This window comes from Pan troglodytes, chromosome 8, assembly GCF_028858775.2.
Source record: "Pan troglodytes isolate AG18354 chromosome 8, NHGRI_mPanTro3-v2.0_pri, whole genome shotgun sequence".
Taxonomy (NCBI): Eukaryota; Metazoa; Chordata; class Mammalia; order Primates; family Hominidae; genus Pan; species Pan troglodytes.
The window spans coordinates 52,139,823-52,162,004 of record NC_072406.2 but is presented as its reverse complement, the minus strand read 5'-3'; positions in this window follow the sequence as shown (position 1 = coordinate 52,162,004).

Here is a 22,182-nt window from a genome sequence, read left to right as displayed (position 1 = left end):
TGGGTGAAGGATATGAACAGACACTTCTCAAAAGAAGACATTTATGCAGCCAAAAGACACATGAAAAAATGCTCATCATCACTGGCCATCAGAGAAATGCAAATCAAAACCACATTGAGATACCATCTCACACCAGTTAGAATGGCGATCATTAAAAAGTCAGAAAACAACAGATGCTGGAGAGGATGTGGGAAATAGGAACACATTTACACAGCTGGTGGGACTGTAAACTAGTTCAACCATTGTGGAAGTCAGTGTGGCAATTCCTCAGGGATCTAGAACTAGAAATACCATTTGACCCAGTCATCCCATTACTGGGTATATACCCAAAGGACTATAAATCATGCTGCTATAAAGACACATGCACACGTATGTTTATTGTGGCACTATTCACAATAGCAAAGACTTGGAACCAACCCAAATGTCCAACAATGATAGACTGGATTAAGAAAATGTGGCACATATACACCATGGAATACTATGCACCCATAAAAAATGATGAGTTCATGTCCTTTCTAGAGACATGAGTGAAGCTGGAAATCATCATTCTCAGCAAACTATCACAAGGACAGAAAACCAAACGCCGCATGTTCTCACTCATAGGTCAGAATTGAACAATGAGAACACATGGACACAGGAAGGGGAACATCACACACCGGGGCCTGTTGTGGGATGGGGGAACGGGGGAGGGATATCATTAGGAGATATACCTAATATTAAATGATGAGTTAATGGGTACAGCACACCAACATTGCACCCGTATACATAGGTCACAAACCTGCACTTTGTGTACATGTACCCTAAAACTTAAAGTATAATAAAATAAATAAATAAATAAAAATAAAAAAATAAAAAGAGTATTTTCAAGGTGATGAATCAAAAGAAAGGGTTAACTCTGTGAGATGTATCCACACATAATAAAGCAGTTTCACAAATAGCTTTTTTTCTAGTTTTTATATGTGGATATTCCGTTTTTCTCCCTAGGCCTCAAAGGGCTCCCAAATGTCCCTTTGCAGCTCCTTCAAAAATAGTTTTCCAACCTGCTGAATCAAAAGAAATGTTTAATACAGTGAAATGAATCAACACATCACAAAGCAGTTTCACAGATAGCTTCTTTCTACTTTTTATCTGGGGATGTTTTGTTTTTTTTGCAAGGCCTCAGTGATATCTCAAATGTCCTTTGGCAGATTCTCCATTTAGAGTGTTTCCAACCTGCTGCATCAAAATAAATGTTTATCTCTGTGACATGAATCCATACTTCAAAAAGAAGTTTCACACGTAGCTTCTTTCTCGTTTTATCTGGGGATATTCAGTTTTTCACCATAGCCTTCAATGAGCTGCAAAATGTCTATTCATATATTCTACAAAAAGAGTATTTCCAACATGCTGAATCAAAAGAAAGGTTTAATTTTGAGAGATGAATTCACACATCATAAAGCAGTTTCACACATAGCTTCTTTCTTGTTTTCCTCAGGAGATATTCGGTTATTATTCTCCATAGTCCTCAATGGGCTTCCAAATGTCCCTTCACAGCATCTCTAAAAAGAGTGTTTCCAACCTACCAAATGAAAAGAAAGTTTTAACTCTGTGTCATGAATCTACACACTGCTAATCAGTTTCACAGATACCTTCTTTCTACTTTTTTTCTGGGGATATTTGGATTTTCACCATAGTCCCCAATAGGCTCAAAGATATCCCTTTGCAGATTCTCCAAAAACACGGCTTTTAACAGCTTAATCAAAAAACTTTTAACTCAGTGAGACAAATCTACACATCCAAAGCAGTTACACAGATAGCTTCTTTCTATGTTTCATCTGGGGGTATTCAGTTTTTCCCCATAGGCCTCAATGGGCTCCCAAATGTTTCTTCATAGATTCTCCAAAATAGTGTTTCAACATGCTGTATCAAAAAAAGGTTTAACTCTGTGATTTGAATCCACACATGACAAATCAGTTTCACAGATGGCTTCTTTCTAGTTTTTGTCTGTGGGTCTTCTCTTGTAGGTCACAATGGGCTCCGAAAAGTATTTTTGCAGATTCTACAAAAAGAGTCTTTTCAACCTGCTGAATCAAAAGAAAGGATTCACTCTGTGATATAAATTCAAACATCACAAAGCAGTTTCACAGATAATTTCTTTCTATTTTATATCTTGGGATATTCTGTTTTTACCCGTAAGCCTCAGTGTTCTACCTAATGTCCCCTTGCAGATTGAACAAAAAGAGTGTTTCCAACCTGTTGGATCACAAAAATGATTTTAACTCTGTGAGATGAATCCATACATCACAAATCGGTTTCACAGCTACCTTCTTTCTAGTTTTTATCTGGGGATATTCAGTTTTTCTGCATAGGCCTCAATGGTCTCCTAAATGTCTCTTTGCAGAGTCTCCAAAAAGAGTGATTCCAACCTCCTGAATCAAAACAAAGGTTACCTCTGTGAGATGAATCCACACATCACAAAGGAGTTTCACAGATAGCTTCTTTCTAGTTTTTATCAGGTGATATTTATTTTTTTCCCATAGGTCTAAATGAGCTCCCAAACCTCCCTTCACAGATTCCCCAATTAGATTGTTTCCAATCAAAAGGAACAATCTAAATTTTTTGCTAAAACAAATGAAAGCTTTAACTCTGTGTGATGAATCCACACATCACAAAACAGTTTCACAGATAGCTTCTTTCTAGTTTTTATCTGGGGATATTCGGTTTTTCCCCATAGCCCTAAATGAGCTCCCAAACGTCCTTTCACAGATTCTACAAAAAGAATGTTTTAAACAGCTGAATCAAAGGAAAGTTTTAACACTGTGAGCTGAATCCACACATCACAAAGCAGTTTCACAGATGGCTTCATTCTAGTTTTTATCTGGGGATATTCATTTTCTCCTCATGGGCGTCAATGAGTTCCCAAGTGTCCCTTCACAGATTCTACAAAAATAGTTTTTACAACCTGCTTAATCAAAAGAAAGCTTTTACTCTGTGAGATGAATTGACACATCACAAACCAGTTTCACAGATACCTTCTTTCTAGTTTTTATCTGGGGATATTTGGTTTTCCCCATAAGTATCAATTGACTCCCAAATGTTCCATCACAAATTACAATGTTTCCAACCTGCTAAATCAAAAGAAAGGTTTAACTTTCTGAGATGAATCCACATGTCACAAAGCAGTTTCACAGATAGCTTCTTTCTAGTTTTTATCTGGGGATATTCGATTTTCCCCATAGCCCTCAATGAGTTCCCAAGTGTCCTTTCACAGATTCCACAAAAATAGTGTTTCTAAGCTGTTGAATCAAAGGAACGTTTTAACACTGTGAGATGAATCCACACATCACAAAGCAGTTTCACAGATAGCTTCTTTCTATTTTTGTTCTGGGGATATTCTGTTTTTCCCCATAGCCCTCAAGGGGCTCCCAAATGCCACTTCACAGCTACTCCAAAAAGAGTGTTTCCAACATGCCGAATCAACAAAGAGGTTTAACACTGTGAGATGAATTTACACATCACAAAGCATTTTCACAGATAGATTCATTCTACTTTTTATCAAGGGATATCTTTTTTTTTGTGATAGGCCTCAATGGACTCCCAAATGTCCCTTCAAAGTTTCTCAAAAAGAGTCTTTCCTAACTGCTGAAATTACAGTGTTTCCAAACTGTTAAATCAAAAGAAACTTTAACTCTGAGAGGAATCCACACATCACAAAGCAGTTACACACATAGCTTCTTTCTAGTTTTCATCTAGGGGTATTCTCTTTTTCCCCATAGGCCTCAATGGGCTCCCAAATGTCTCTTCACAGATTCTCCAAAAAGACTGTTTCCCACTTGTTGAATCAACAGAAAGTTTTAACTCTGTGAGATGAATCCACACATCCTAGAAGAGTTTCAGAGCTAGGTTATTTCTAGTTTTTATCTGGGTATATCTGGTTATTCTTAATAGGCATCAATGGGCTACAAAATATCCCTTCACAGATCCCCCAAAAAGGGTGCCTCCAACCTGCTGAATCAAAGAAAAGGTTTGCCTCTGTGACATGAGTCCACTCATGACAAAGCTGTTTAGCAGATAGCTTGTTTGCACTTTTTATCAGGGCATATTCTGTTTTTACCCATAGGCCTAAATAGGCTACAAAATGTCCCTTGGCAGATTGTATAAAAGGAGTGTTTCAAAATTGTTGGATCAAAAGAAAGTTTTAACTCTATGAGATGAATCCATGCATCACAAAGCAGTTTCACAAATAGCTTCTTTCTAGTTTCTATCTGGAGATACACGATTTTTCCCTATATGCCTCAAAGGGCTCAAAAATATCCCTTCACAGATTCTCCAAAAAGAGTGCTTCCAACCTGCTGAATTAAAAGAAAGCTTTAACATTCTGAGATGAATCCACACATCACAAAGAAGTTTCACAGATAGATTCTTTCTAGTTTTTGTCTGGGGATATTTGGTTTTCTCCATAGGCCACAAAAGTCTTCCAAAGTCCCTTCACAGATTCTCCAAAAAGAGTGTTTCCAACCTGCTTTGTCAAAAGAGAGGTTTAACTCTGTGAGATGAATGCACACCTCACAAATCATTTTCACAGATAGCTTCTTCCTAGTTTTTCTCTGGTTATATTTAGTTTTACCCCATATGCATCAATAGGCTCTCAAATAACTCTTCATAGATGCTCCAAAAAGCGTGTTTCCAACCTGCTGAATCAAGGGAAAGTTTTAACTCTGTGATTTTAATCCACACATTAGAAAGCATTTTCTCAGATAGGTTCTTTCTTGTTTTTATTTGGGGATATTCAGTTATTCCTCACAGGTCTCAATGGGCCCCAAAATGTCCCATCATAAATCCTCCAAAAACTGTGTTTCCAACATGCTGAATCAAAAGAAAATTTTCATTCTGTGAGATGAATCCACAAATCACAGGGAAGTTTTACAAATGGATTATTTATTGTTTTTATCTGGAGATATTCAGTTTTCCCTCAAGGCCTCAAAGGGCTTCCCAGTGTCCCTCTGCAGATTCTCCAAAAAAGAGTGTTTTTCACCTGCTAGATCAAAAGAAAGTTTATATCTGTGAGATGAATCCACTGAAAACAAAGCAGTTTCACAGATAGCTTCTTTCTGGTTTTTATCTGGCATATTCAGTTTTTCCCTATAGGCCTCAATAGGCTTCAAAATGTCCTTTTGCAGATTTCACTAAAAGAATTTTTCCAACAAGCTGCATCAAAATAAAGGTTTAACTCTGTGAGACAAATCCACACATCATAAAGCAGTTTCACAGACAGCTTTTTTTCTAGTTTTTATCTGGGGATATTCTGTTTATTTCCATAGACCTCAATGGCTTCCAAATTTCCCTTTGCAGATTCTCAAAAAAAGACTGTTTCCAATCTGCTGAATCAAAAGAAAGGTTTAACTCTGTGAGCTGAATCTACACATTGCAAAGTAGTTTCACAGCATTCTTCTTTCTAGTTTTTATCTGGAGATGTTAAGTTTTTTGCCATATTCCCAAATGGGGTCCCAAATGTCATTTCACACATTATCCAATGAGAGTGTTTCCAACCTGTTGAAACAAAACAAAGTTTTAACTCTGTGAGATGAAATCACATATGATGAAGCAGGTTCACAGACAACTTCTCTCTAGTTTTCATCTGGGGATATAAGATTTTTCTCCATAGGTCTCAACGGGCTCCCGATTGTCCCTAGCAGATTCTGTATAAACAGTATTTCCAAACTGCTAATCAAAAAAAGCTTTAACACACTGAGAAGAATCCACACTTCACAAAGCAGTTTCACAAATACCTTCTTTCTAGTTTTTATCTGGGGATATTTCATTTATCCCTATAAAAGTCAATGGGCTCAAAAATGTCTTATTGAAGATTGTACAAAAAGAAAGTTTCATACCTGCTGAATCAAGAGAATAGTTTAACTTTGTAAAGTGAATCCACACATCACAAAGCAATTTCCATTAGCTGTTTTCTAGTTTATAGCTAAGGATATTTGGTTTTTCCCAATAGTCCTCAAGGGGTTCCCAAATGTCTCTTCACAGATTACACTGAAAGAGTGTTTCCAAACGGCTGAATCAAAAGAAAGGTTTAACTCTGTGAGATGACCCCACACATCACAAAGCAGTTTCACAGATAGCTTCTTTCTTGTGTTTATCATGGGATATTCAGTGTTTTTCCATAGGCCTCAGTGGGCTCCAAAATTTCCCTTGACAGATTCCCCCTAAAAAGTGTTTCCAGCCTGCTGAATCAACCAAGTTTTAACTCTGTGAGATGAATCCACACATCAAAAAGTAGTTTCACAGAGAGCTTCTTTCTAGTTTTTATCCAGGATATTCACTTTTGCCCCATTGGCTTCAATGGGCTCCCAAATGTCTCTTTGAAGATTCTCCAAACAGAGTGTTTCCAACGTGCTGAATAAAAAGAAAGGTTTAATTATGTGAGATGAAACCCCACATGACAAAGCGGTTTCACAGATAGCTTCTTTCTAGTTTTAGTCTGGGGATATTTGGTTTTTCCCCATAAGCCTAAAATGGCTCCCAAATGTGTATTCACAGATTTCCCAAAAAGAGTGTTTCCAACCTCCAGAATCAAAAGAAAGATTTAATTCTGTGAGATGAATCCACACATCACAAAGCAGTTTCACTGATAGCTTCTTTCTAGTTTTTATCTGGGGATATTTTGTTTTTCCCCATAGGCCTCAATGGGCTCCCAAACATCCCATCACAGTTTTTCTAAAAAGAATTTTCCCATCCTGCTGAATAAAAAGAAAATTTTAATCCAGTGAGTTGAATCCACACATCACAAAGCAGTTTCACAGATGGCTTCTATCTTTCAAATGGGAATATTCAGTTCTTCCCCATAGGTGTCATTGGGCTCCCAAATATACCTTTGCAGATTCTCCAAAAAGAGTTTTTCCAACCTTCTGGAACAAAAGAAACTTTTAACTCTTTGAGTTAAATCCAGACATCACAAAGCAGTTTCAAGGATAGCTTTTTACTAGTTTTTATCTGGGGATATTCTGTTTTGACTCATAGGCCTCATTGGCTTTCACATGCCCCTTCACCACTGCTACAAGAGTGTTTCCAAACTGCTGAATCAAAAAAGTTTTAATTTAACTCTGTGAGATGAACCCACACATCACAAAGCAGTTTCACAGATAATGGCTCACTCCTGTAATCCCAGCACTTTGGGAGGCCGAGGCCAGTGGATCACGAGGTCAGGAATTCAAGACCAGCCTGGCCAAGATTGTGAAACCCCATCTCTACTAAAAATATGGAACATAAACCAGGCATGGTGGCAGGCACCTGTAATCCCAGCTACTTGGGAGGTTGAGGCAGAGAATTGCTTGAACCTGGGAGGTGGAGGTTGCAGTGAGCCAAGATTGTGCCACTACACTCCAGCCTGGGTGACAGAGCAAGACTCCTTCTAAAAAAAAAAAAAAGCTAAATAAAGCAACACCTTGACACTATATTATTGAGAGAAATAGAGGCAGCATTTAGCAGACACCAATGTTCACTTAGTGGGAACTGCAGGTGTGCAGGTGTTCCACGGACAGCAGGCTGTTGCTTTTCCAAAGGATGTCTGTTGTTGACTACCACTAAAAAAATACATTGTAGGTTTGTTACAATATGCAAATAGCTAAACTTTATATAGCCACAACCAAATTCTAGCACTGCTCCTAAGTCTTTTCATGCTCTGAAATAGCTACTATTGCTTCCTCCTTTGTAGAGAAAACAGATACCAGAGGTTGTTGTGGAAGGACCACAGAAACACTATGAAATTTATTGTAAGTTTCGGACTTAAAGGTTCTTCCTGCTCTGCTCTTTACATTGCCACATTTTAGCTAACATACCTTTTAAAATACTGGTTGTTTCTATATTTGGAGGGACTCCTCTTCCAATTTAAAGTTTTTTTCTTGCACTAAGCATTTGGTCAGACTAAGATCATCTGCGTTTTATGTTAGTTTAAGTACCTTTTTAGACATTGTTCAGCTAGGAATGTAAATATGAGCTTACACTGGTGTAAAAGGAAAGACAAGCTGCCGATAACCATTTTTATCTCAAAATAGAACTACAAATCAATATGTTATTGTAAATGCAGGATGGGAGGGGAAAGAAAAGATGCAGAGAGCAAAGCCCCATCTCTGCTTGGAGTTCAGCACTGGGCCTCTTTTCCCTTCCACCTTCCTTCTCACAGCTGTCACAGCGACAGAAGCACACAGGGCTGCCTTTTAGTGACACCTGCTGGGGCAGGCCTGGCAGAAGAGCTTGCAGATTTGGTTGTTTCCTGGCTGCCTCTGCCAGCCCCTGAGTCAGCAGCCCGCTCCATTTCATGCTGAGCTTGGACAGCTCAGGTTTGAAATATTCCCCCTTCCCTCAGGGCAACTGCTTTCCAGGCTCCTCATCATTCCTAAAGGAGAATGACCTACATGCCAGCATGACAGAGATCCAGAAATTTATAGAAACTTTATTGTGAGCATAAATCCTTAAAAGGGGCTCAAACTGCCAACACCAAAGGAAGAGAGAGGTTTTGTAGTAAAGCAGGAAGTCATTAAAATAATGAATCACCTGGCTGGGTTTTGAGCTCCTTTCCCACTAATTTAATGCAAAGATTTGCTGTCTTTACAATTTATGCTTTCATAAATTTTGCATAAATTTATCATTTACATCTTCACATAAGTAACTCCTTTGTGTTTTATCACTGAGCAAATTCTTTGTAGCAAACCAATACTATATTTTGGCAAACTCATGTTATAGCTTAGAAGATACTAAAGACTCGGGGCCAGGCGCGGTGGCTCAAACCTGTAATCCCAGCACTTTGGGAGGCCAAGGTGGGTGGATCACAAGGTCAGGAGATCGAGACCATCCTGGCTAACACGGTGAAACCCCCCTCTACTAAAAATACAAAAAAATTAGCCAGGCAGGTGGCGGGCACCTGTAGTCCCAGCTACTCAGGAAGCTGAGGCAGGAGAATGGCGTGAACCTGGGAGGCGGAGCTTGCAGTGAGCCAAGATCGTGCCACTGTACTCCAGCCTGCATGAGAGAGAGAGGCTCCATCTCAAAAAAAAAAAAAAAAAAAAAATTAAAGAATCACTGCAAACTGAGGGCAGCATTAAGCAAATCTACCTTTGAGACTGCAAAACTTAATGATTCGATGCTCTTCCCATGAAATTTGTCTTTCAATATTGATAGTTTTTTAAATAAAAAATGTAAATTAAATATTGATTAAAGCTTTACTATTGTTTTTAGAAACTGACTTCGCTAGTTATGAATGGACTTGAAATGTATACTTTTTAAGTTTGGAAATCCTTTGTGGTTTCATTTACTTTTCCAGAAAGAGAGTGAGATATTTTTTGCTGCTGTTGTCTTGTTTTTGTTTTTTTAATCATAAACAAAACTTAATGGAGCCCCAAATCTACTAACTCAGTCCTCCTTTGGTAATATTCCATTTTCTGATTTCCAGACTTTACTTGATATTTTTAACACACTAATTTTTTTATTTAAAAATTTAGAAAAGTACTACAAGGGTAAGAAGCAAAGAAAATTTGAAACCTTACTAGTAATTCCATCATCCAAAATCATCATCAATAATATTTTGGCACATTTTATTTTAACATACATTTTAGCATGGTTTAGTGATTTTTCTGTTACATTATCTCTGTATAAATAAACTATTTTCCTATGTCATTACTTTTCTGAATATAATTTCAATGTGTGAATAATACTAAATCTTATATACTTGCTGTAGTTGACATGTTACCTTGTGAGGCATTTAGATTATTTCCAACTATTTAGTATTCTAATAACCAGTTATTATTCTAATATATTATTAGAATAATATTACTTTATTATTATTGTAGCAATAACTTGTTTTTAGAATAAATATCCTATTGCTCATTTAACTTGATTGGATCTGTGCACAGACAATTATGTTGGGAACATAGAATGTAACTGGCCCTGTTTCAACCCCTTAGATGTGGCCCTCCGTTCAGCGAAGGGAGGAGTTCTCTATTGGGCTGATAATACAGAACTCAGAAAGCATTGTTTTCTTCTTTACCCAGTGTTTTACAAAACCAGAAATAAGGTGTGGATGTGACTGGTAAAGGCGCATTTAATATATATATATGTTAAATGCAAAAGCAGCCTGAAACATTTTATTCACAGTCAGATAGGTGATGCTTGACTCCCTAGTACTCTGAAATACTTTGTGGGGAGGGTTCAGGGAAACAAAAACAAAATTTCAGTAGATTGAGCTATTTGGTGTATGTCTCCAAGTCCAGTAAATAAAAACAAGAAAGAAAAATAAATTACTTTGCTCTAAAACATTTTCTGATTATCTCCATGACACTGGAGGGAAGGACTAACATATTTCTTGAATTAATCTATTTCCAGTCATATGTACTTGAACCACATAACTTGTCAGAGTCAAAGATAAATTCAATACTAGTCCATTTTGAGCATATAACTGAATTCAGAAAGTTTAATCTCTCCAAGATTGGGAAAAAGCTTCCCATTCCGAATCAATCTTGCTCCCTGATACAAATGTAGCTCTTGATATTCATTATTTCACTGTGGCAGCCTGGTCTCTACGATATTGCCCATTGTTTTTGCTTGTCTGGGACTCCTAAATCCTCTTAGAACTTCAGGTAGTCCCTTATTTTAAACTGTCCATGACCTCCTCTTGCCCCTTGGGCCCCTAGCCTTGCCTTCAGTGGGCACTTCATAACCAATGTTAATAGATGATATTTTGACCTACATTAATGACCACGTGCTGTGAGCTGGCAGAATCCCTTCTCCAAATAAATATCTTCACTTCTATTAGCCCCAACTTGGTCAAGTAACTGATTTTATATTCCTTCATTTCCCTAAGGGTCTGCTGCCTGAAACCTAATTCTTTGTAGCACTACAAAACAAAACAAAAGGACTGGCTCAAATTCCACAATTCTCAGTTCAAAATGTGGATTGAAAACAAGAAATGTTGGATGACTGTATTAAACATATTTTATCTCTTGCAAATAAAGAGTGGGCTTTCCAAAAGCCGGATAAAATTATCAACACTGTTCATTGTTGAAATCTCAATTTACTTGAATTTAAAACATTGTCAAATCATTTACATGAATGTTTTGGCACAACTGGGCAAATGAGGAATTTGGGGGAAGCAGTTATGGAGGAAGATTTGGGTGACTTGGAGTACACTGACCTTGGAGCCCATTGAGCTTGCCTCACCAGCTGAAGCAGACAATCAGCATGTTGTTTGATACTGATCCTGCCTTGCTTGAAGGCTCTGTAGTGACATTACCTTAGGGAATTACCTTACAATGGGAAGGCAATTTTCTCCTGTATCACTTCCTACCACTTACAATTCTCAGATTTATAACCACTGACAGCTCTATGCAAAGCTTGGAATCAACAGTTTTTCCCCCAAAAGAATTGCAAGATTTTGGTAACTTATACTGACAAAAATCTGAAAACTCTGTGATAATGGGTGCTGTGGGTGGTAGACCAAGGAGAGAGGAACATACTTTTAGATGTGCTTCAATTAACTGATATAATCCAACTGCAAGAGATTCCAGGTTCAAGTGGTACTTAGGCAACTGTGAGAAATTTTCATTATCTGCCTGGTGGGTTAATTAAAATTTAAACACATTTCAGTGGTTCATTCTAAATGAAATTGAGATGTTCAGTTTTCCTTGGTGTAATGTAGAGAAGAGCACCAAAATAGTGGGGAGATAGAAATATTAAAATGGATTTATCATATGTGATCTTCTCATTGACACATTGTTCATATTGACAGTGTGGTTTGGGAATAGAATTCCTTAAGAAACAGGTTGGTAAGGAAATGCCCAGTACCTTTCAAAAGTGCTTTAGTGGCTGTTTTCTGAAATTACTGATGAGGAAATGTGCCCACTTGATTCCGGTGACCATGGAGAGAGGGTGGCAGAAACTAACAGAAGCATGCTGAGTGTGATTAACATGCCAGGCTTAGGGCCCAGCATTACAATACAAATTGTCTCATGTACATGGGAAAGACGATTGATCATCTTGTCCAGTATCAGTTGTGGACTAAACAGGAACCCAGAAATCACTGGGGATATTTATAATGTATATTTACAATAGAAATACTTTAGTGCAGGGGATTGGTTATATAAGCGATGTTATTTCTAAGCCTCCAAACATGTGAGTCAACCCACGGATTACCACTAGCAAGTATCAAGAGTTAAATACTATCAACAAGTTTGTCTCATAATGGATTTAAGCAAATGTTTTTCCCACACAGTGAATATTTCTCTAGTGTTAGACTATACAGATCAATGAGATTTTCTCAGGAACTGGTAGATTCTCCACATTGAAAGCAGACCATGTAGCAAATATTATTGCACAAAGGGCTCAATAATATTTCCTGGATATCCCCTATCATTTCATTAGGTTAAAAGCAACACCATTGGAGTTAGTACATAGAACGGGCTTAAATCAATGGCTGTCACATGAGCAGCAAATGTTATGTGCTGCTATTGTTGTTATCATCAGCATTGTAAGTATTACTATCATATGTGAGGGACTTACAGAGAAGAGTGTCACCAATGACTATTTTAAGATGCAGGTGTTCCCATTTAAGCTTCCAGTTTGGCTAATGTGGACAAGAGTTGGATATTAGAAAGTGATAGTGTAGTAAGCTTAGTAAAACATTTAAAATCCAGATGTAGTCTCCTTGCTGTAGTGAATACACTTCACTCCTGTACCTGCTATACATCTAGGCAAATTATTTTTCTCTATCTTAAATAAATGGTGAATACCTGAAATTACTTACTTTTACCAAGCAGAGTATCACTATGTTTGTCTGTGTCACAATTTTGTCCTCAGGAACTCTGGCCATGTCACTAGCCAAAAGGACATAACTGATGGATTACATGGACAGCATCAAGTTGATAAGCTCTAGAGAAAAGTAGCAGCTACCAGAGACATCATGGAAAGACACATTGAGCAAATGACAAAAATGAGGGTTTTCTACCTTCAGGGAGTCTAAGAATGCAATAGGAAGTGATGTGGGGCAAACATCTTCCAAATGGAAGAAAGTGATAGGGAAAGGAAGGCTGTTAGACCCTCGTTTGAATGTTAGAGGCAACATAAAACATATTTGGATGTGTATTCTAAATAAAATGCAAATGTCAAGAAAGATGTCAGCTATGAGTGGGACTTAGAGAAAGAGAAAGGTTTTGGACTACAGAGGCCTGCAGTACAAGTGGATCTATAATTTTGTTTAGGAAATCCAATGCCTCAGGTATCTACGACAGGCAGAATTTTCCTGTGGAGCTGGCAGCAAGGCTCTAGAGGAGAAATACAGTACAAGCCACTTTAGTTTGGAGTAAAAGCCTTTGTACAAAAATTACCCGCCCCCTCCTTTTTTGAGAAACAGTTTCACACTGGGATACTGATAAGAAGGAATGCTCAATCATGAATAAGGGTGACGCTGTTGTGATCTGAGCATTATAGGATCTGTAGGGAAAAGAAAGAGAGATCATACAGTTACTGTGTCTATATAGAAAGGTAAGATATAGAAGACTCCATTTTGAAAAAGACCTGTACTTTAAAATAATTGCTTTGCTGAGATGTTGTTAATTTGTGGCTTTGCCCCAGCCACTTTGACCCAACCTGGAGCTCACAAAAACATATGTGGTATGAAATCAAGGTTTAAGGGATCTAGGGCTGTGCAGGATGTGCCTTGTTAACAAAATGTTTACAAGCACTATGCTTGGTAAGAGTCATCGTCGTTCTCTAGTCTCAATAAACCAGGGGCACAATGCACTGCGGAAAGCCGCAGGGACCTCTGCCCTTGAAAGCGGGGTATTGTTCAAGGTTTCTCCCCATGTGATAGTCTGAAATATGGCCTCATGGGATGAGAAAGACCTGACCATCCCCCAGTCCAACACCCGTTAAGGGTCTGTGCTGAGGTGGATTAGTAAAAGAGGAAAGCTTCTTGCAGTTGAGATAGAGGAAGGCCACTGTCTCCTGCCTGCCCCTGGCAACTGAATGCCTCAGTATAAAACCCGATTGTACATTTGTCCAATTCTGAGATAGCAGAAAAACCACCCTATGGTGGGAGGCAAGACATGTTTGCAGCAATGCTGCCTTGTTATTCTTTACTCCACTGAGATGTTTGGGCGGAGAGAAACATAAATCTGGCTTACTTGCACGTCCAGTCATAGTACATTCCCTTGAACTTAATTATGACGTAGATTCTATTGCTCACATGTTTGTTGCTGACTTTCTCCTTATTATCACCCTGCCCTCCTACTACATTCCTTTCTGCTGAAATAATGAAGATAATAATCAATAAAAACTGAGGGAACTCAGAGACCAGTGCTGGTGCAGGTCCTTGGTGTGCTGAGTGCCAGTCCCCTAGACCCACTGTTGTTTCTCTATACTCTGTCTCTGTGTCTTATTTCTTTTCTCAGTCTCTCATCCCACCCGACTAGAAATATCCACAGGTGTGGAGGGGCAGGCCACCCCTTCAGGATCATACTAACTATAACCAGTCTTCCATCATTCCATGGAAATTGCATGTATGGTATGTTGCCTTCTCAGTTTCCAAGGGACCAATTAATGAGGAAGCTACTCACATTTTCAGCATCCTACTCCTGACAAACTCCCACCCTTCTTTCTATTTATCTGTGATTCATAGAGATTTGCCTATGACTGGATTCCTGAGGAGAAAAAGGTCTGGATTACAGATGGCATTCCTTGTTATTGAAGGCCCTTCCTTCTGAAAGTCTATTTCTATCATATTCTTTCCCTGTGCTGTCAAAGGGTCACCCCTTTGTACAGAGGAGAAGAGAAATCCATCAAGTAAATTCAATTTCATTTACCTTTGTAAAAAAATATTTCTACCAATTCACGTGGAGGAACTTATGGTTTGGCCCAATAGTCAGAGATTTGAAAGAACGTGATATTGTTGGCCAGTAGATTAGAAAAGAGTTATTGGAGAGAGGTGGCTGAAGTTATAATATCTGTGTGCCTTGTGAATGCTCACCTAAAGCCAAAGATCACTGAAGATAACGTATTTTACCATACTGGTTTAATCTCAGGTAAATGCCAATCAGGAGACAAACACTTGTTTATCTCCTGATTGGTATTGATCTGAATTAAGCTGTCTGCCATTTGGAGAAATTTAAATGCTATTTTAAACACACAGCCTTGTTACATGAGTTATTTATGATCTTAAGGGCCTCCCCTCCTTTTGTGGGTTAGATTGTGTCTTCAAAAAGAGAATAGATATATTAGAGTTCTGGCCCCGATCTCCGTGAGGATGACTTAATTTGAAATCAAATTATTTGCAGATACTGTATAATTATGATATGCTGGATGAAATCATAATGGATTAGAGTGGGCCATAATTCAATATGGTTGATATCCTTATAAGAAGGGAAGAGGAAACAGAGACGCAGGGAGGAGATGGCCATGTGAGGATGGAGGCAGAGAGTAAAGTGAGGTATCCTCCAGCCAAGCAATGACAATGAAGCTCAGTGATCACCCGGTGCTAGAAGAAGAAAGGAAGGATTTTTTTCCCAGGTCCTTCAGGGAAAAATGCGGCACTGGCAACACCTTCATTTAAGATTTCTAGCCTCCTGAACTCTAAAAGAATAAATTTATCTCATTTTAAGCGACCTAATGTGATCCACTTTGTCACAGCAGAGGTAGGAAATTGCACCTCCTTGAAGAATGCAGATTCCTGGACCTGCTTGCCTCATACCTATTGAATGAGGATCTAAGGGCTCTAGAATCTGCATTTTGAAACTAATACATAATACACAAAAAGAACTCACTAAGTACTCTACGTGCACTTCATCCTCACAAACCATGAAGTAGTTTACTATTATAATTCTCATTTTACATATGGGAAACTGGAGCATTAAAAGATTAAGTAATTTGCCTACAGTCACTCACATAGCCAGAAAGTGGAAGAGCTGGGAGTCAATCCCAGTTCCAGACATTCTGATATCCTGGGTTCAGACACTATACACTTAGCAACTATCCTATCATCATTATTATTATTATTATTATTATTATTATTATTATTTTAATCACTGGCTCCACCTTCTTAAGCACTCAAAAGTTGAAATCCAGTGGTGTGTTGCTGTTTCCATTCATAGCAAGTTATAGCCACAATCATAAATTACGCTTCCTCTAAAGGAGTATACTGTCTTCTCATCTCTTTTTAAGATACCTTCCTTCCTTCTTTTCTTTCTTCTCTTCTCTTCTCTTTTCTTTTCTCTTTTCTTTCTCTTGCTCTGTCATCCAGGCTGGAGTGCAGTGGTGTGATCTCGGCTCACTGTGACCTCCACCTCCCAGGTTCAAGTGATTCTCCTGTCTCAGCCTCCCAAGTAGCTAGGATTACAGGCGCCCACCACTATGCCCATTTAATTTTTGTATTTTTAGTAGAGATGGGGTTTCACATCTTGGCCAGGCTGGTCTTGAACTGCTGACCTCGTGATCCATCCACCTCAGCCTCCCAAAGTGCTGGGATTACAGGCATGAGCCACTGTGCCCAGCCTCTTTAACCCATTGAAATCTAATTTCAACAATGACCATCTTTTTTGAGTGGTATTTTTGAAGTTATCAATGAATTCCCTATAATATATAGTGAGTACATTTATGGGAGCTTCCTAATTGACCTTTTTAAACATTCTGCATTGCTTCTCATCTCCTTCTTTAAATTTCCTTCTACCTTGACTTCCTTAAGACCACTCAATGTTGGCCCTATGCTTTCATTCTCTCTTTTTTCTTTCTTTTTATTTTTTTATTTTATTTTTTCTTTTTTGAGATGAAGTTTCCCTCTTGTTGCCCAGGCTGGAGTGCAACGGTTTGATCTCAGCTCACTGCAACCTTAGCCTCCCAGGTTCAAGGGACTCTGCTGCCTCAGCCTCCCAAGTAGCTGTGATTAGAGGCATGTGCCACCATGCCCGGCTAATTTTGTATTTTTAGTAGATATGGGGTTTCTTCATGTTGGTCAGGCTGGTCTCAAACTCCCAACCTCAGATGATCTGCCCACCTCGGCCTCCCAAAGTGCTGGGATTACAGGCATGAGCCACTATGCCCAGCCCATGCTTTCTCTTTAATGACTCCTTGCTGCCAATTTTTTTCATGTCCACTGTGTAAGTACTAGTCTTAATGGGCATTTCTTATCTTACTATTCTCCACCAATGTTTCCCTAATTGACAACAGTTTTCCTGAAATGTATTCTTGGAATGGAATTCTATGATAAACTTAGAAAATTCTGCATACCATATACTTCACAATGTGTATGTAAAAGACTCCAGTAAATGCTTCAGGGAAGCAAAAATATTTGTGTGTTTTGCGAGTTGTATTCAAATGTGTATAAAATTCCCACAGCACTTTGGGTAACAATGCTCTGCACACTTTTCCTGCACTCCTTTTATCCATTCCCACATTTCCAGCATTTCCCTTGACCTTTGATTTTCTTTCTTTCTTTCTTTCTTTCTTTTTTTACTCCAATTTTTTCCTGTAGTTCCAAACCTATATTTTAAAATGTCAACTGATTCTCCCCCTCTGTCTTCACGACTTGCATCTCAAATTTGACATAGCCATAAACACATTATATATTTTGGCAAATAAATCTATTTCTTTTAAGGCAGTACCCATCTCAGCTCATGATGACAATATCAAGCCAGTCGCCAAGAAAACTTAGAGTATATACCTTGAATCTTCCTTTTAAATGAATTATTAAGTTCAGCTGTTTCTACCTTGAATTATCTTTCTATTCTGCCATTTTTCTTCTGTGTTGCTGCTAATGTTTTAATTTAATCATTCATCACATCATGTCTGTACTGCTGGAATAATCTTGACTATTCTTTCTGACTTTTTCTTCTAACTGCACCTCCAAAACTTCTATCTAGAATGAAAAGGTGTATATATATATACTATATATATACATATATACATACACACTATATATATGTATATAGTTTATATAGACATGCTATATACTATATATATATGCTATATATATATATACACACACACACACACTATGCTTGTAACAATTGTTACATCATTGAAGGGTAAAATTGTAACATCAATTGTAACATCATTGAAGGGTAAAATACAAAATCACTGATATTGAGAGACATTTTCCTCAATTATCTACCATTTTCCTTCACAAACCTCTGCTGTAGCCACACACAGAACAGGTTATGTTCCTTCAAAGACACACACACTTTTCTATTACTCTCCTTTTACTCCTTCTATTCCATCTACTTAGAACATTTTTTACTTGTTTTCTGTCTATCTTCATTCATTTTTCAGGATCCAATTAGAATATTGATACAAAGGGTGAGATCATTGTATCTTCTCTTATTTAAATTCCTGGAGCACCAGATAACTTACTCTATTATAGTTATTACTATATACAACCATAACTCTCACTTGAAAACAATGAATACATAATTATAAAATCAGATATATCATAAAATGATTGGTATCAATATGTGAAAAAAAAATCTTCAGTGTTGAAAGTACCAGATTACAAACCATCTGAAAGTAACTAAACATCTATCAGAGAAAAATGCTCATCATTCTTTGATGAAACCAAAAGTCAGAGAATTTGGTATTAATCTGCTACATCATTGGTAAATAACATACGAATTATTGTGAGAAAGAATTGATGGAATTTAAAGAAAATCAGTTTTCCTTTATTTTTATTATTCTACCTAAAACTATTATATCTAATTAAAATAATGATTTTAAAATTATCCTATCAAGTATCTCATCAAACTAAAATCCATTGTATTTAATTTCTCAACTGAGAAATTTTATTCAATTGTATTCAATTTCTCTACTGAAAAATTAATATGAAAGCAATCACATAGCATTCAGAAATTAATAAATATTTAAAGAAATTAAACAGCATGGTTAGATTTTCCTGTTAAATTTTTCTCTTCCTTTTCTTCTCTCAGTATGGATTGTGTCTCATTGCTTCTATTGAACACAGCACAATTCAAGTATTAATACAGCCCCTTTATAAAAGTTGTGACTCTCAGAAATGAACAAGCTTACCTCCCTAGTTATTTATTAAAAGTTACAAGTCAGTTTTTTTAACTTCCTAATAAGCTTAGAGGGGTATATTTTGTGTTTATATTTGCTATATCTTGTATAAAGAAGATCCCTAATGATTTGAAAGTTAGAACCAATTTTCTGAAGGATTAAGCCACGCTCATTGAACTTGTGTGTTTGTGGGTGGCACGCTATGTCTTTTGCAGACCTGGTATCTACCCCTTGGTCTAGAACATCTTTTCCTCTGCCTGCCTTTTAAGTTTTTATTTCAGCAGGTATGGGTGGTTTGTGGTTGACTGAAAATAGAATGGGCTACAAAAGCCCCTCGTTTGATATTGAATCTGCTATTTGAGTCACCCTTACATTATGAACCGACTGTTAATTATCACATTTGGTAAGAGAATATCCTGATCTGCTTTGCATGTGAGGCTCTCCCAGTAATAAAGAAGCATAATTAAACAAGATTTTAATTTTTCTATACCCTGTTAGAAATTCAGATACAATTCAAGTCATCTTGGAAATTTTAAGTTGCATTCTGGTGTCATCTCTGTTCTGGCCATTGTGCAATGGGCCTTCAAATGATGTAGTAGAGGCCAACTGATATTCCATTATTATTCATTTATACACAGGTATATATATGGTGTGTGTATGCAAATATATATGTATAAATATTCATATATGTGCACATGTGTACATGCAAACATATAGAGGTAATACAAGTTTGCATTGTTTTTAAAATTTTTTTTACCCAAATTAACAATGACTCTATTGTATATCTTTATTGGTTATAAATATCACATTTATATAAATTAATTTACATCAGTGAGAATTTTCAAGTAAGTGAAATTGGAATTGGATTTAGGGTTTTATTTTTTTGAAATTTCCAATTAAAATTACTTGATTTTAAAAAATGCTATCTTAAAATATTCAAGTCCCATTTGTAAAAAAAAATCATGGACAAAAATGAAGTGTGTCTTTATGAGTCACAAATTTTTATTTTACTTCAATAATTGTTAAAATAATATTTTTTTTCATTAGGCATTTTATAATGCCTTCTTTAAAGCCTCAAAATCTCAAATGCAGAAAGAATGACTTTTAAATATCCTACATATTTAAACCATTTATTTTATATGACAATCCCATAGGTGCAAAACTACTACTAATAAACAAATAACCTAAGCCGAATTAAATAAAAGTATAAAAAAAAATTAGCCGGCTGTGGAGGTGGATGCCTGTAATCCCAGCTACTCATGAGGCTGAGGCAGGAGAATTGCTTGAACTCGGGAGGTGGAGGTTGCAGTGAGCCGAGATTGCACCACTGCACTCCAGCCTGGACGACAGAGTGAGACTGTCTCAAAAAAAAAAGAAAAAGAAAAAGAAAAGAAAAAAGAAAATAAAAGAAAAGAAGGAAAAGAAAAGAAAGTAATTACTTCTTTTACACTTGCTTTTGTGTGTTTAGTTTCAAAATTATCATCTTCATGCAAAGTATTTAGCACAGTGCCTGGCAGATAGAAAAAGTTAGTATTATTTATTTATTTATTTATTTATTTATTTGTTTATTTATTTATTTGAGACGGAGACTTGCTGTGTCTCCAGGCTGCAGTGCAGTGGCGCAATATCAGCTCATTGCAACCTCTGCCTCTCGAGTTCAAGCAATTCTCTTGCCTCAGCCTCCCGAGTAGCTGGGATTACAGGCATGCACCACCATGCCAAGCTAATTTTTTTATTTTATTTTATTTTTTAAGTAGAGATGGTGTTTCACCATGTTGGCCAAAATGGTCTATGTCTCTTGACCTTGTGATCCGCACGCCCTGCCCTCCCAAGGTGCTGGGATTACAGGCGTGAGCCACTGAGCCCCACCGCCAGCTATTTCTAATCCTTTGCCATGCTCAGGTATAATCTCAAATCCAGAAGTAATTTTATAACTTCAGCTAACTGCAGTGATAAATTATTGAAATATTTTCCTAAAGAATATACACAAAAGAAACCTTAAAAATACAAGGACTGAGCCGGGCACGGTGGCTTGTGCCTGTAATTCCAGCAATTTGGGAGGCCGAGGTGGGTGGATCACCTGAGGTCAGGAGATCGAGACCACCCTAGCCTACATGGTGAAAAGTCGTCTCTACTGAAAATACAAAAATTAGCCGGGCATGGTGGTGGGTGCTTGTGATCCCAGCTACTCGGGAGCCTGAGGGAGGAAAATAGCTTGAACCCAGAGGCAGAGGTTGAGGTGAGCCTAGATCTCACTGCTGGACTCCAGCCTGGGCAACAGAGCAAAAACTGTCCCCCCCCCCAAAAAAAAAAAAAAAGGCAGGGTGCGGTGGCTCATGCCTGTGATCCCAGCACTTTTGGAGGCCGAGGCGGGCAGATCACGAGGTCAGGAGATGGAGACCATCCTGGCTAACACAGTGAAACCTCGTCTCTACTGAAAATACAAAAAATTAGCTGGGCATGGTGGTGGATGCCTGTAGTCCCAGCTACTCGGGAGGCTGAGGCAGGAGAATGGTGTGAACCCGGGAGGCAGAGCTTGCAGTGAGCCGAGATCATGCCACTTCACTCCAGCCTGGGCGAGAGAGGGAAACTGTCTCAAAAAAAAAAAAAAAAAAAAAAAAAAAAAACAAAAAAAAAACAAAGAAAGAAAGAAAAATGAAGGTACAGTAAATTATGAAAGAGAGAAAGAGAGAATAAACATCTTCAACAAAACAATGAAAATAAGAACTATACAATTAGAAAACAATAACCCTCAGTGTATGCAGAAATGATTACATTAGTATAGGAAACAGCTATGATTATAGATATACAAACTAGAGAAACATGAATCAGAAATAAGTTTATCAATTAGAAGAGAGAAGAAATTTTTATTTGAGTAAATCTACTGTCTATAATTTAAAAATACACAACGGTATTTCTTTCATTAAATAGCTTTATTTAAATATAAAAATAAAAGCTTATACATAGGCCAGAAGAAATATTGCTGGTTTATAATAAGGTTCATAGGAACTAAAACAGAGTAATTAGATAAGAGAGTGTGCAAATAATTATGTTATTTTAGTAAAAATATCCAACACTGTACCTTTCAAATAAAAAATATACTTTTTTAAAGGTCAAAAAAATTATTGTGCTTCAAATTTTAAAATTTAT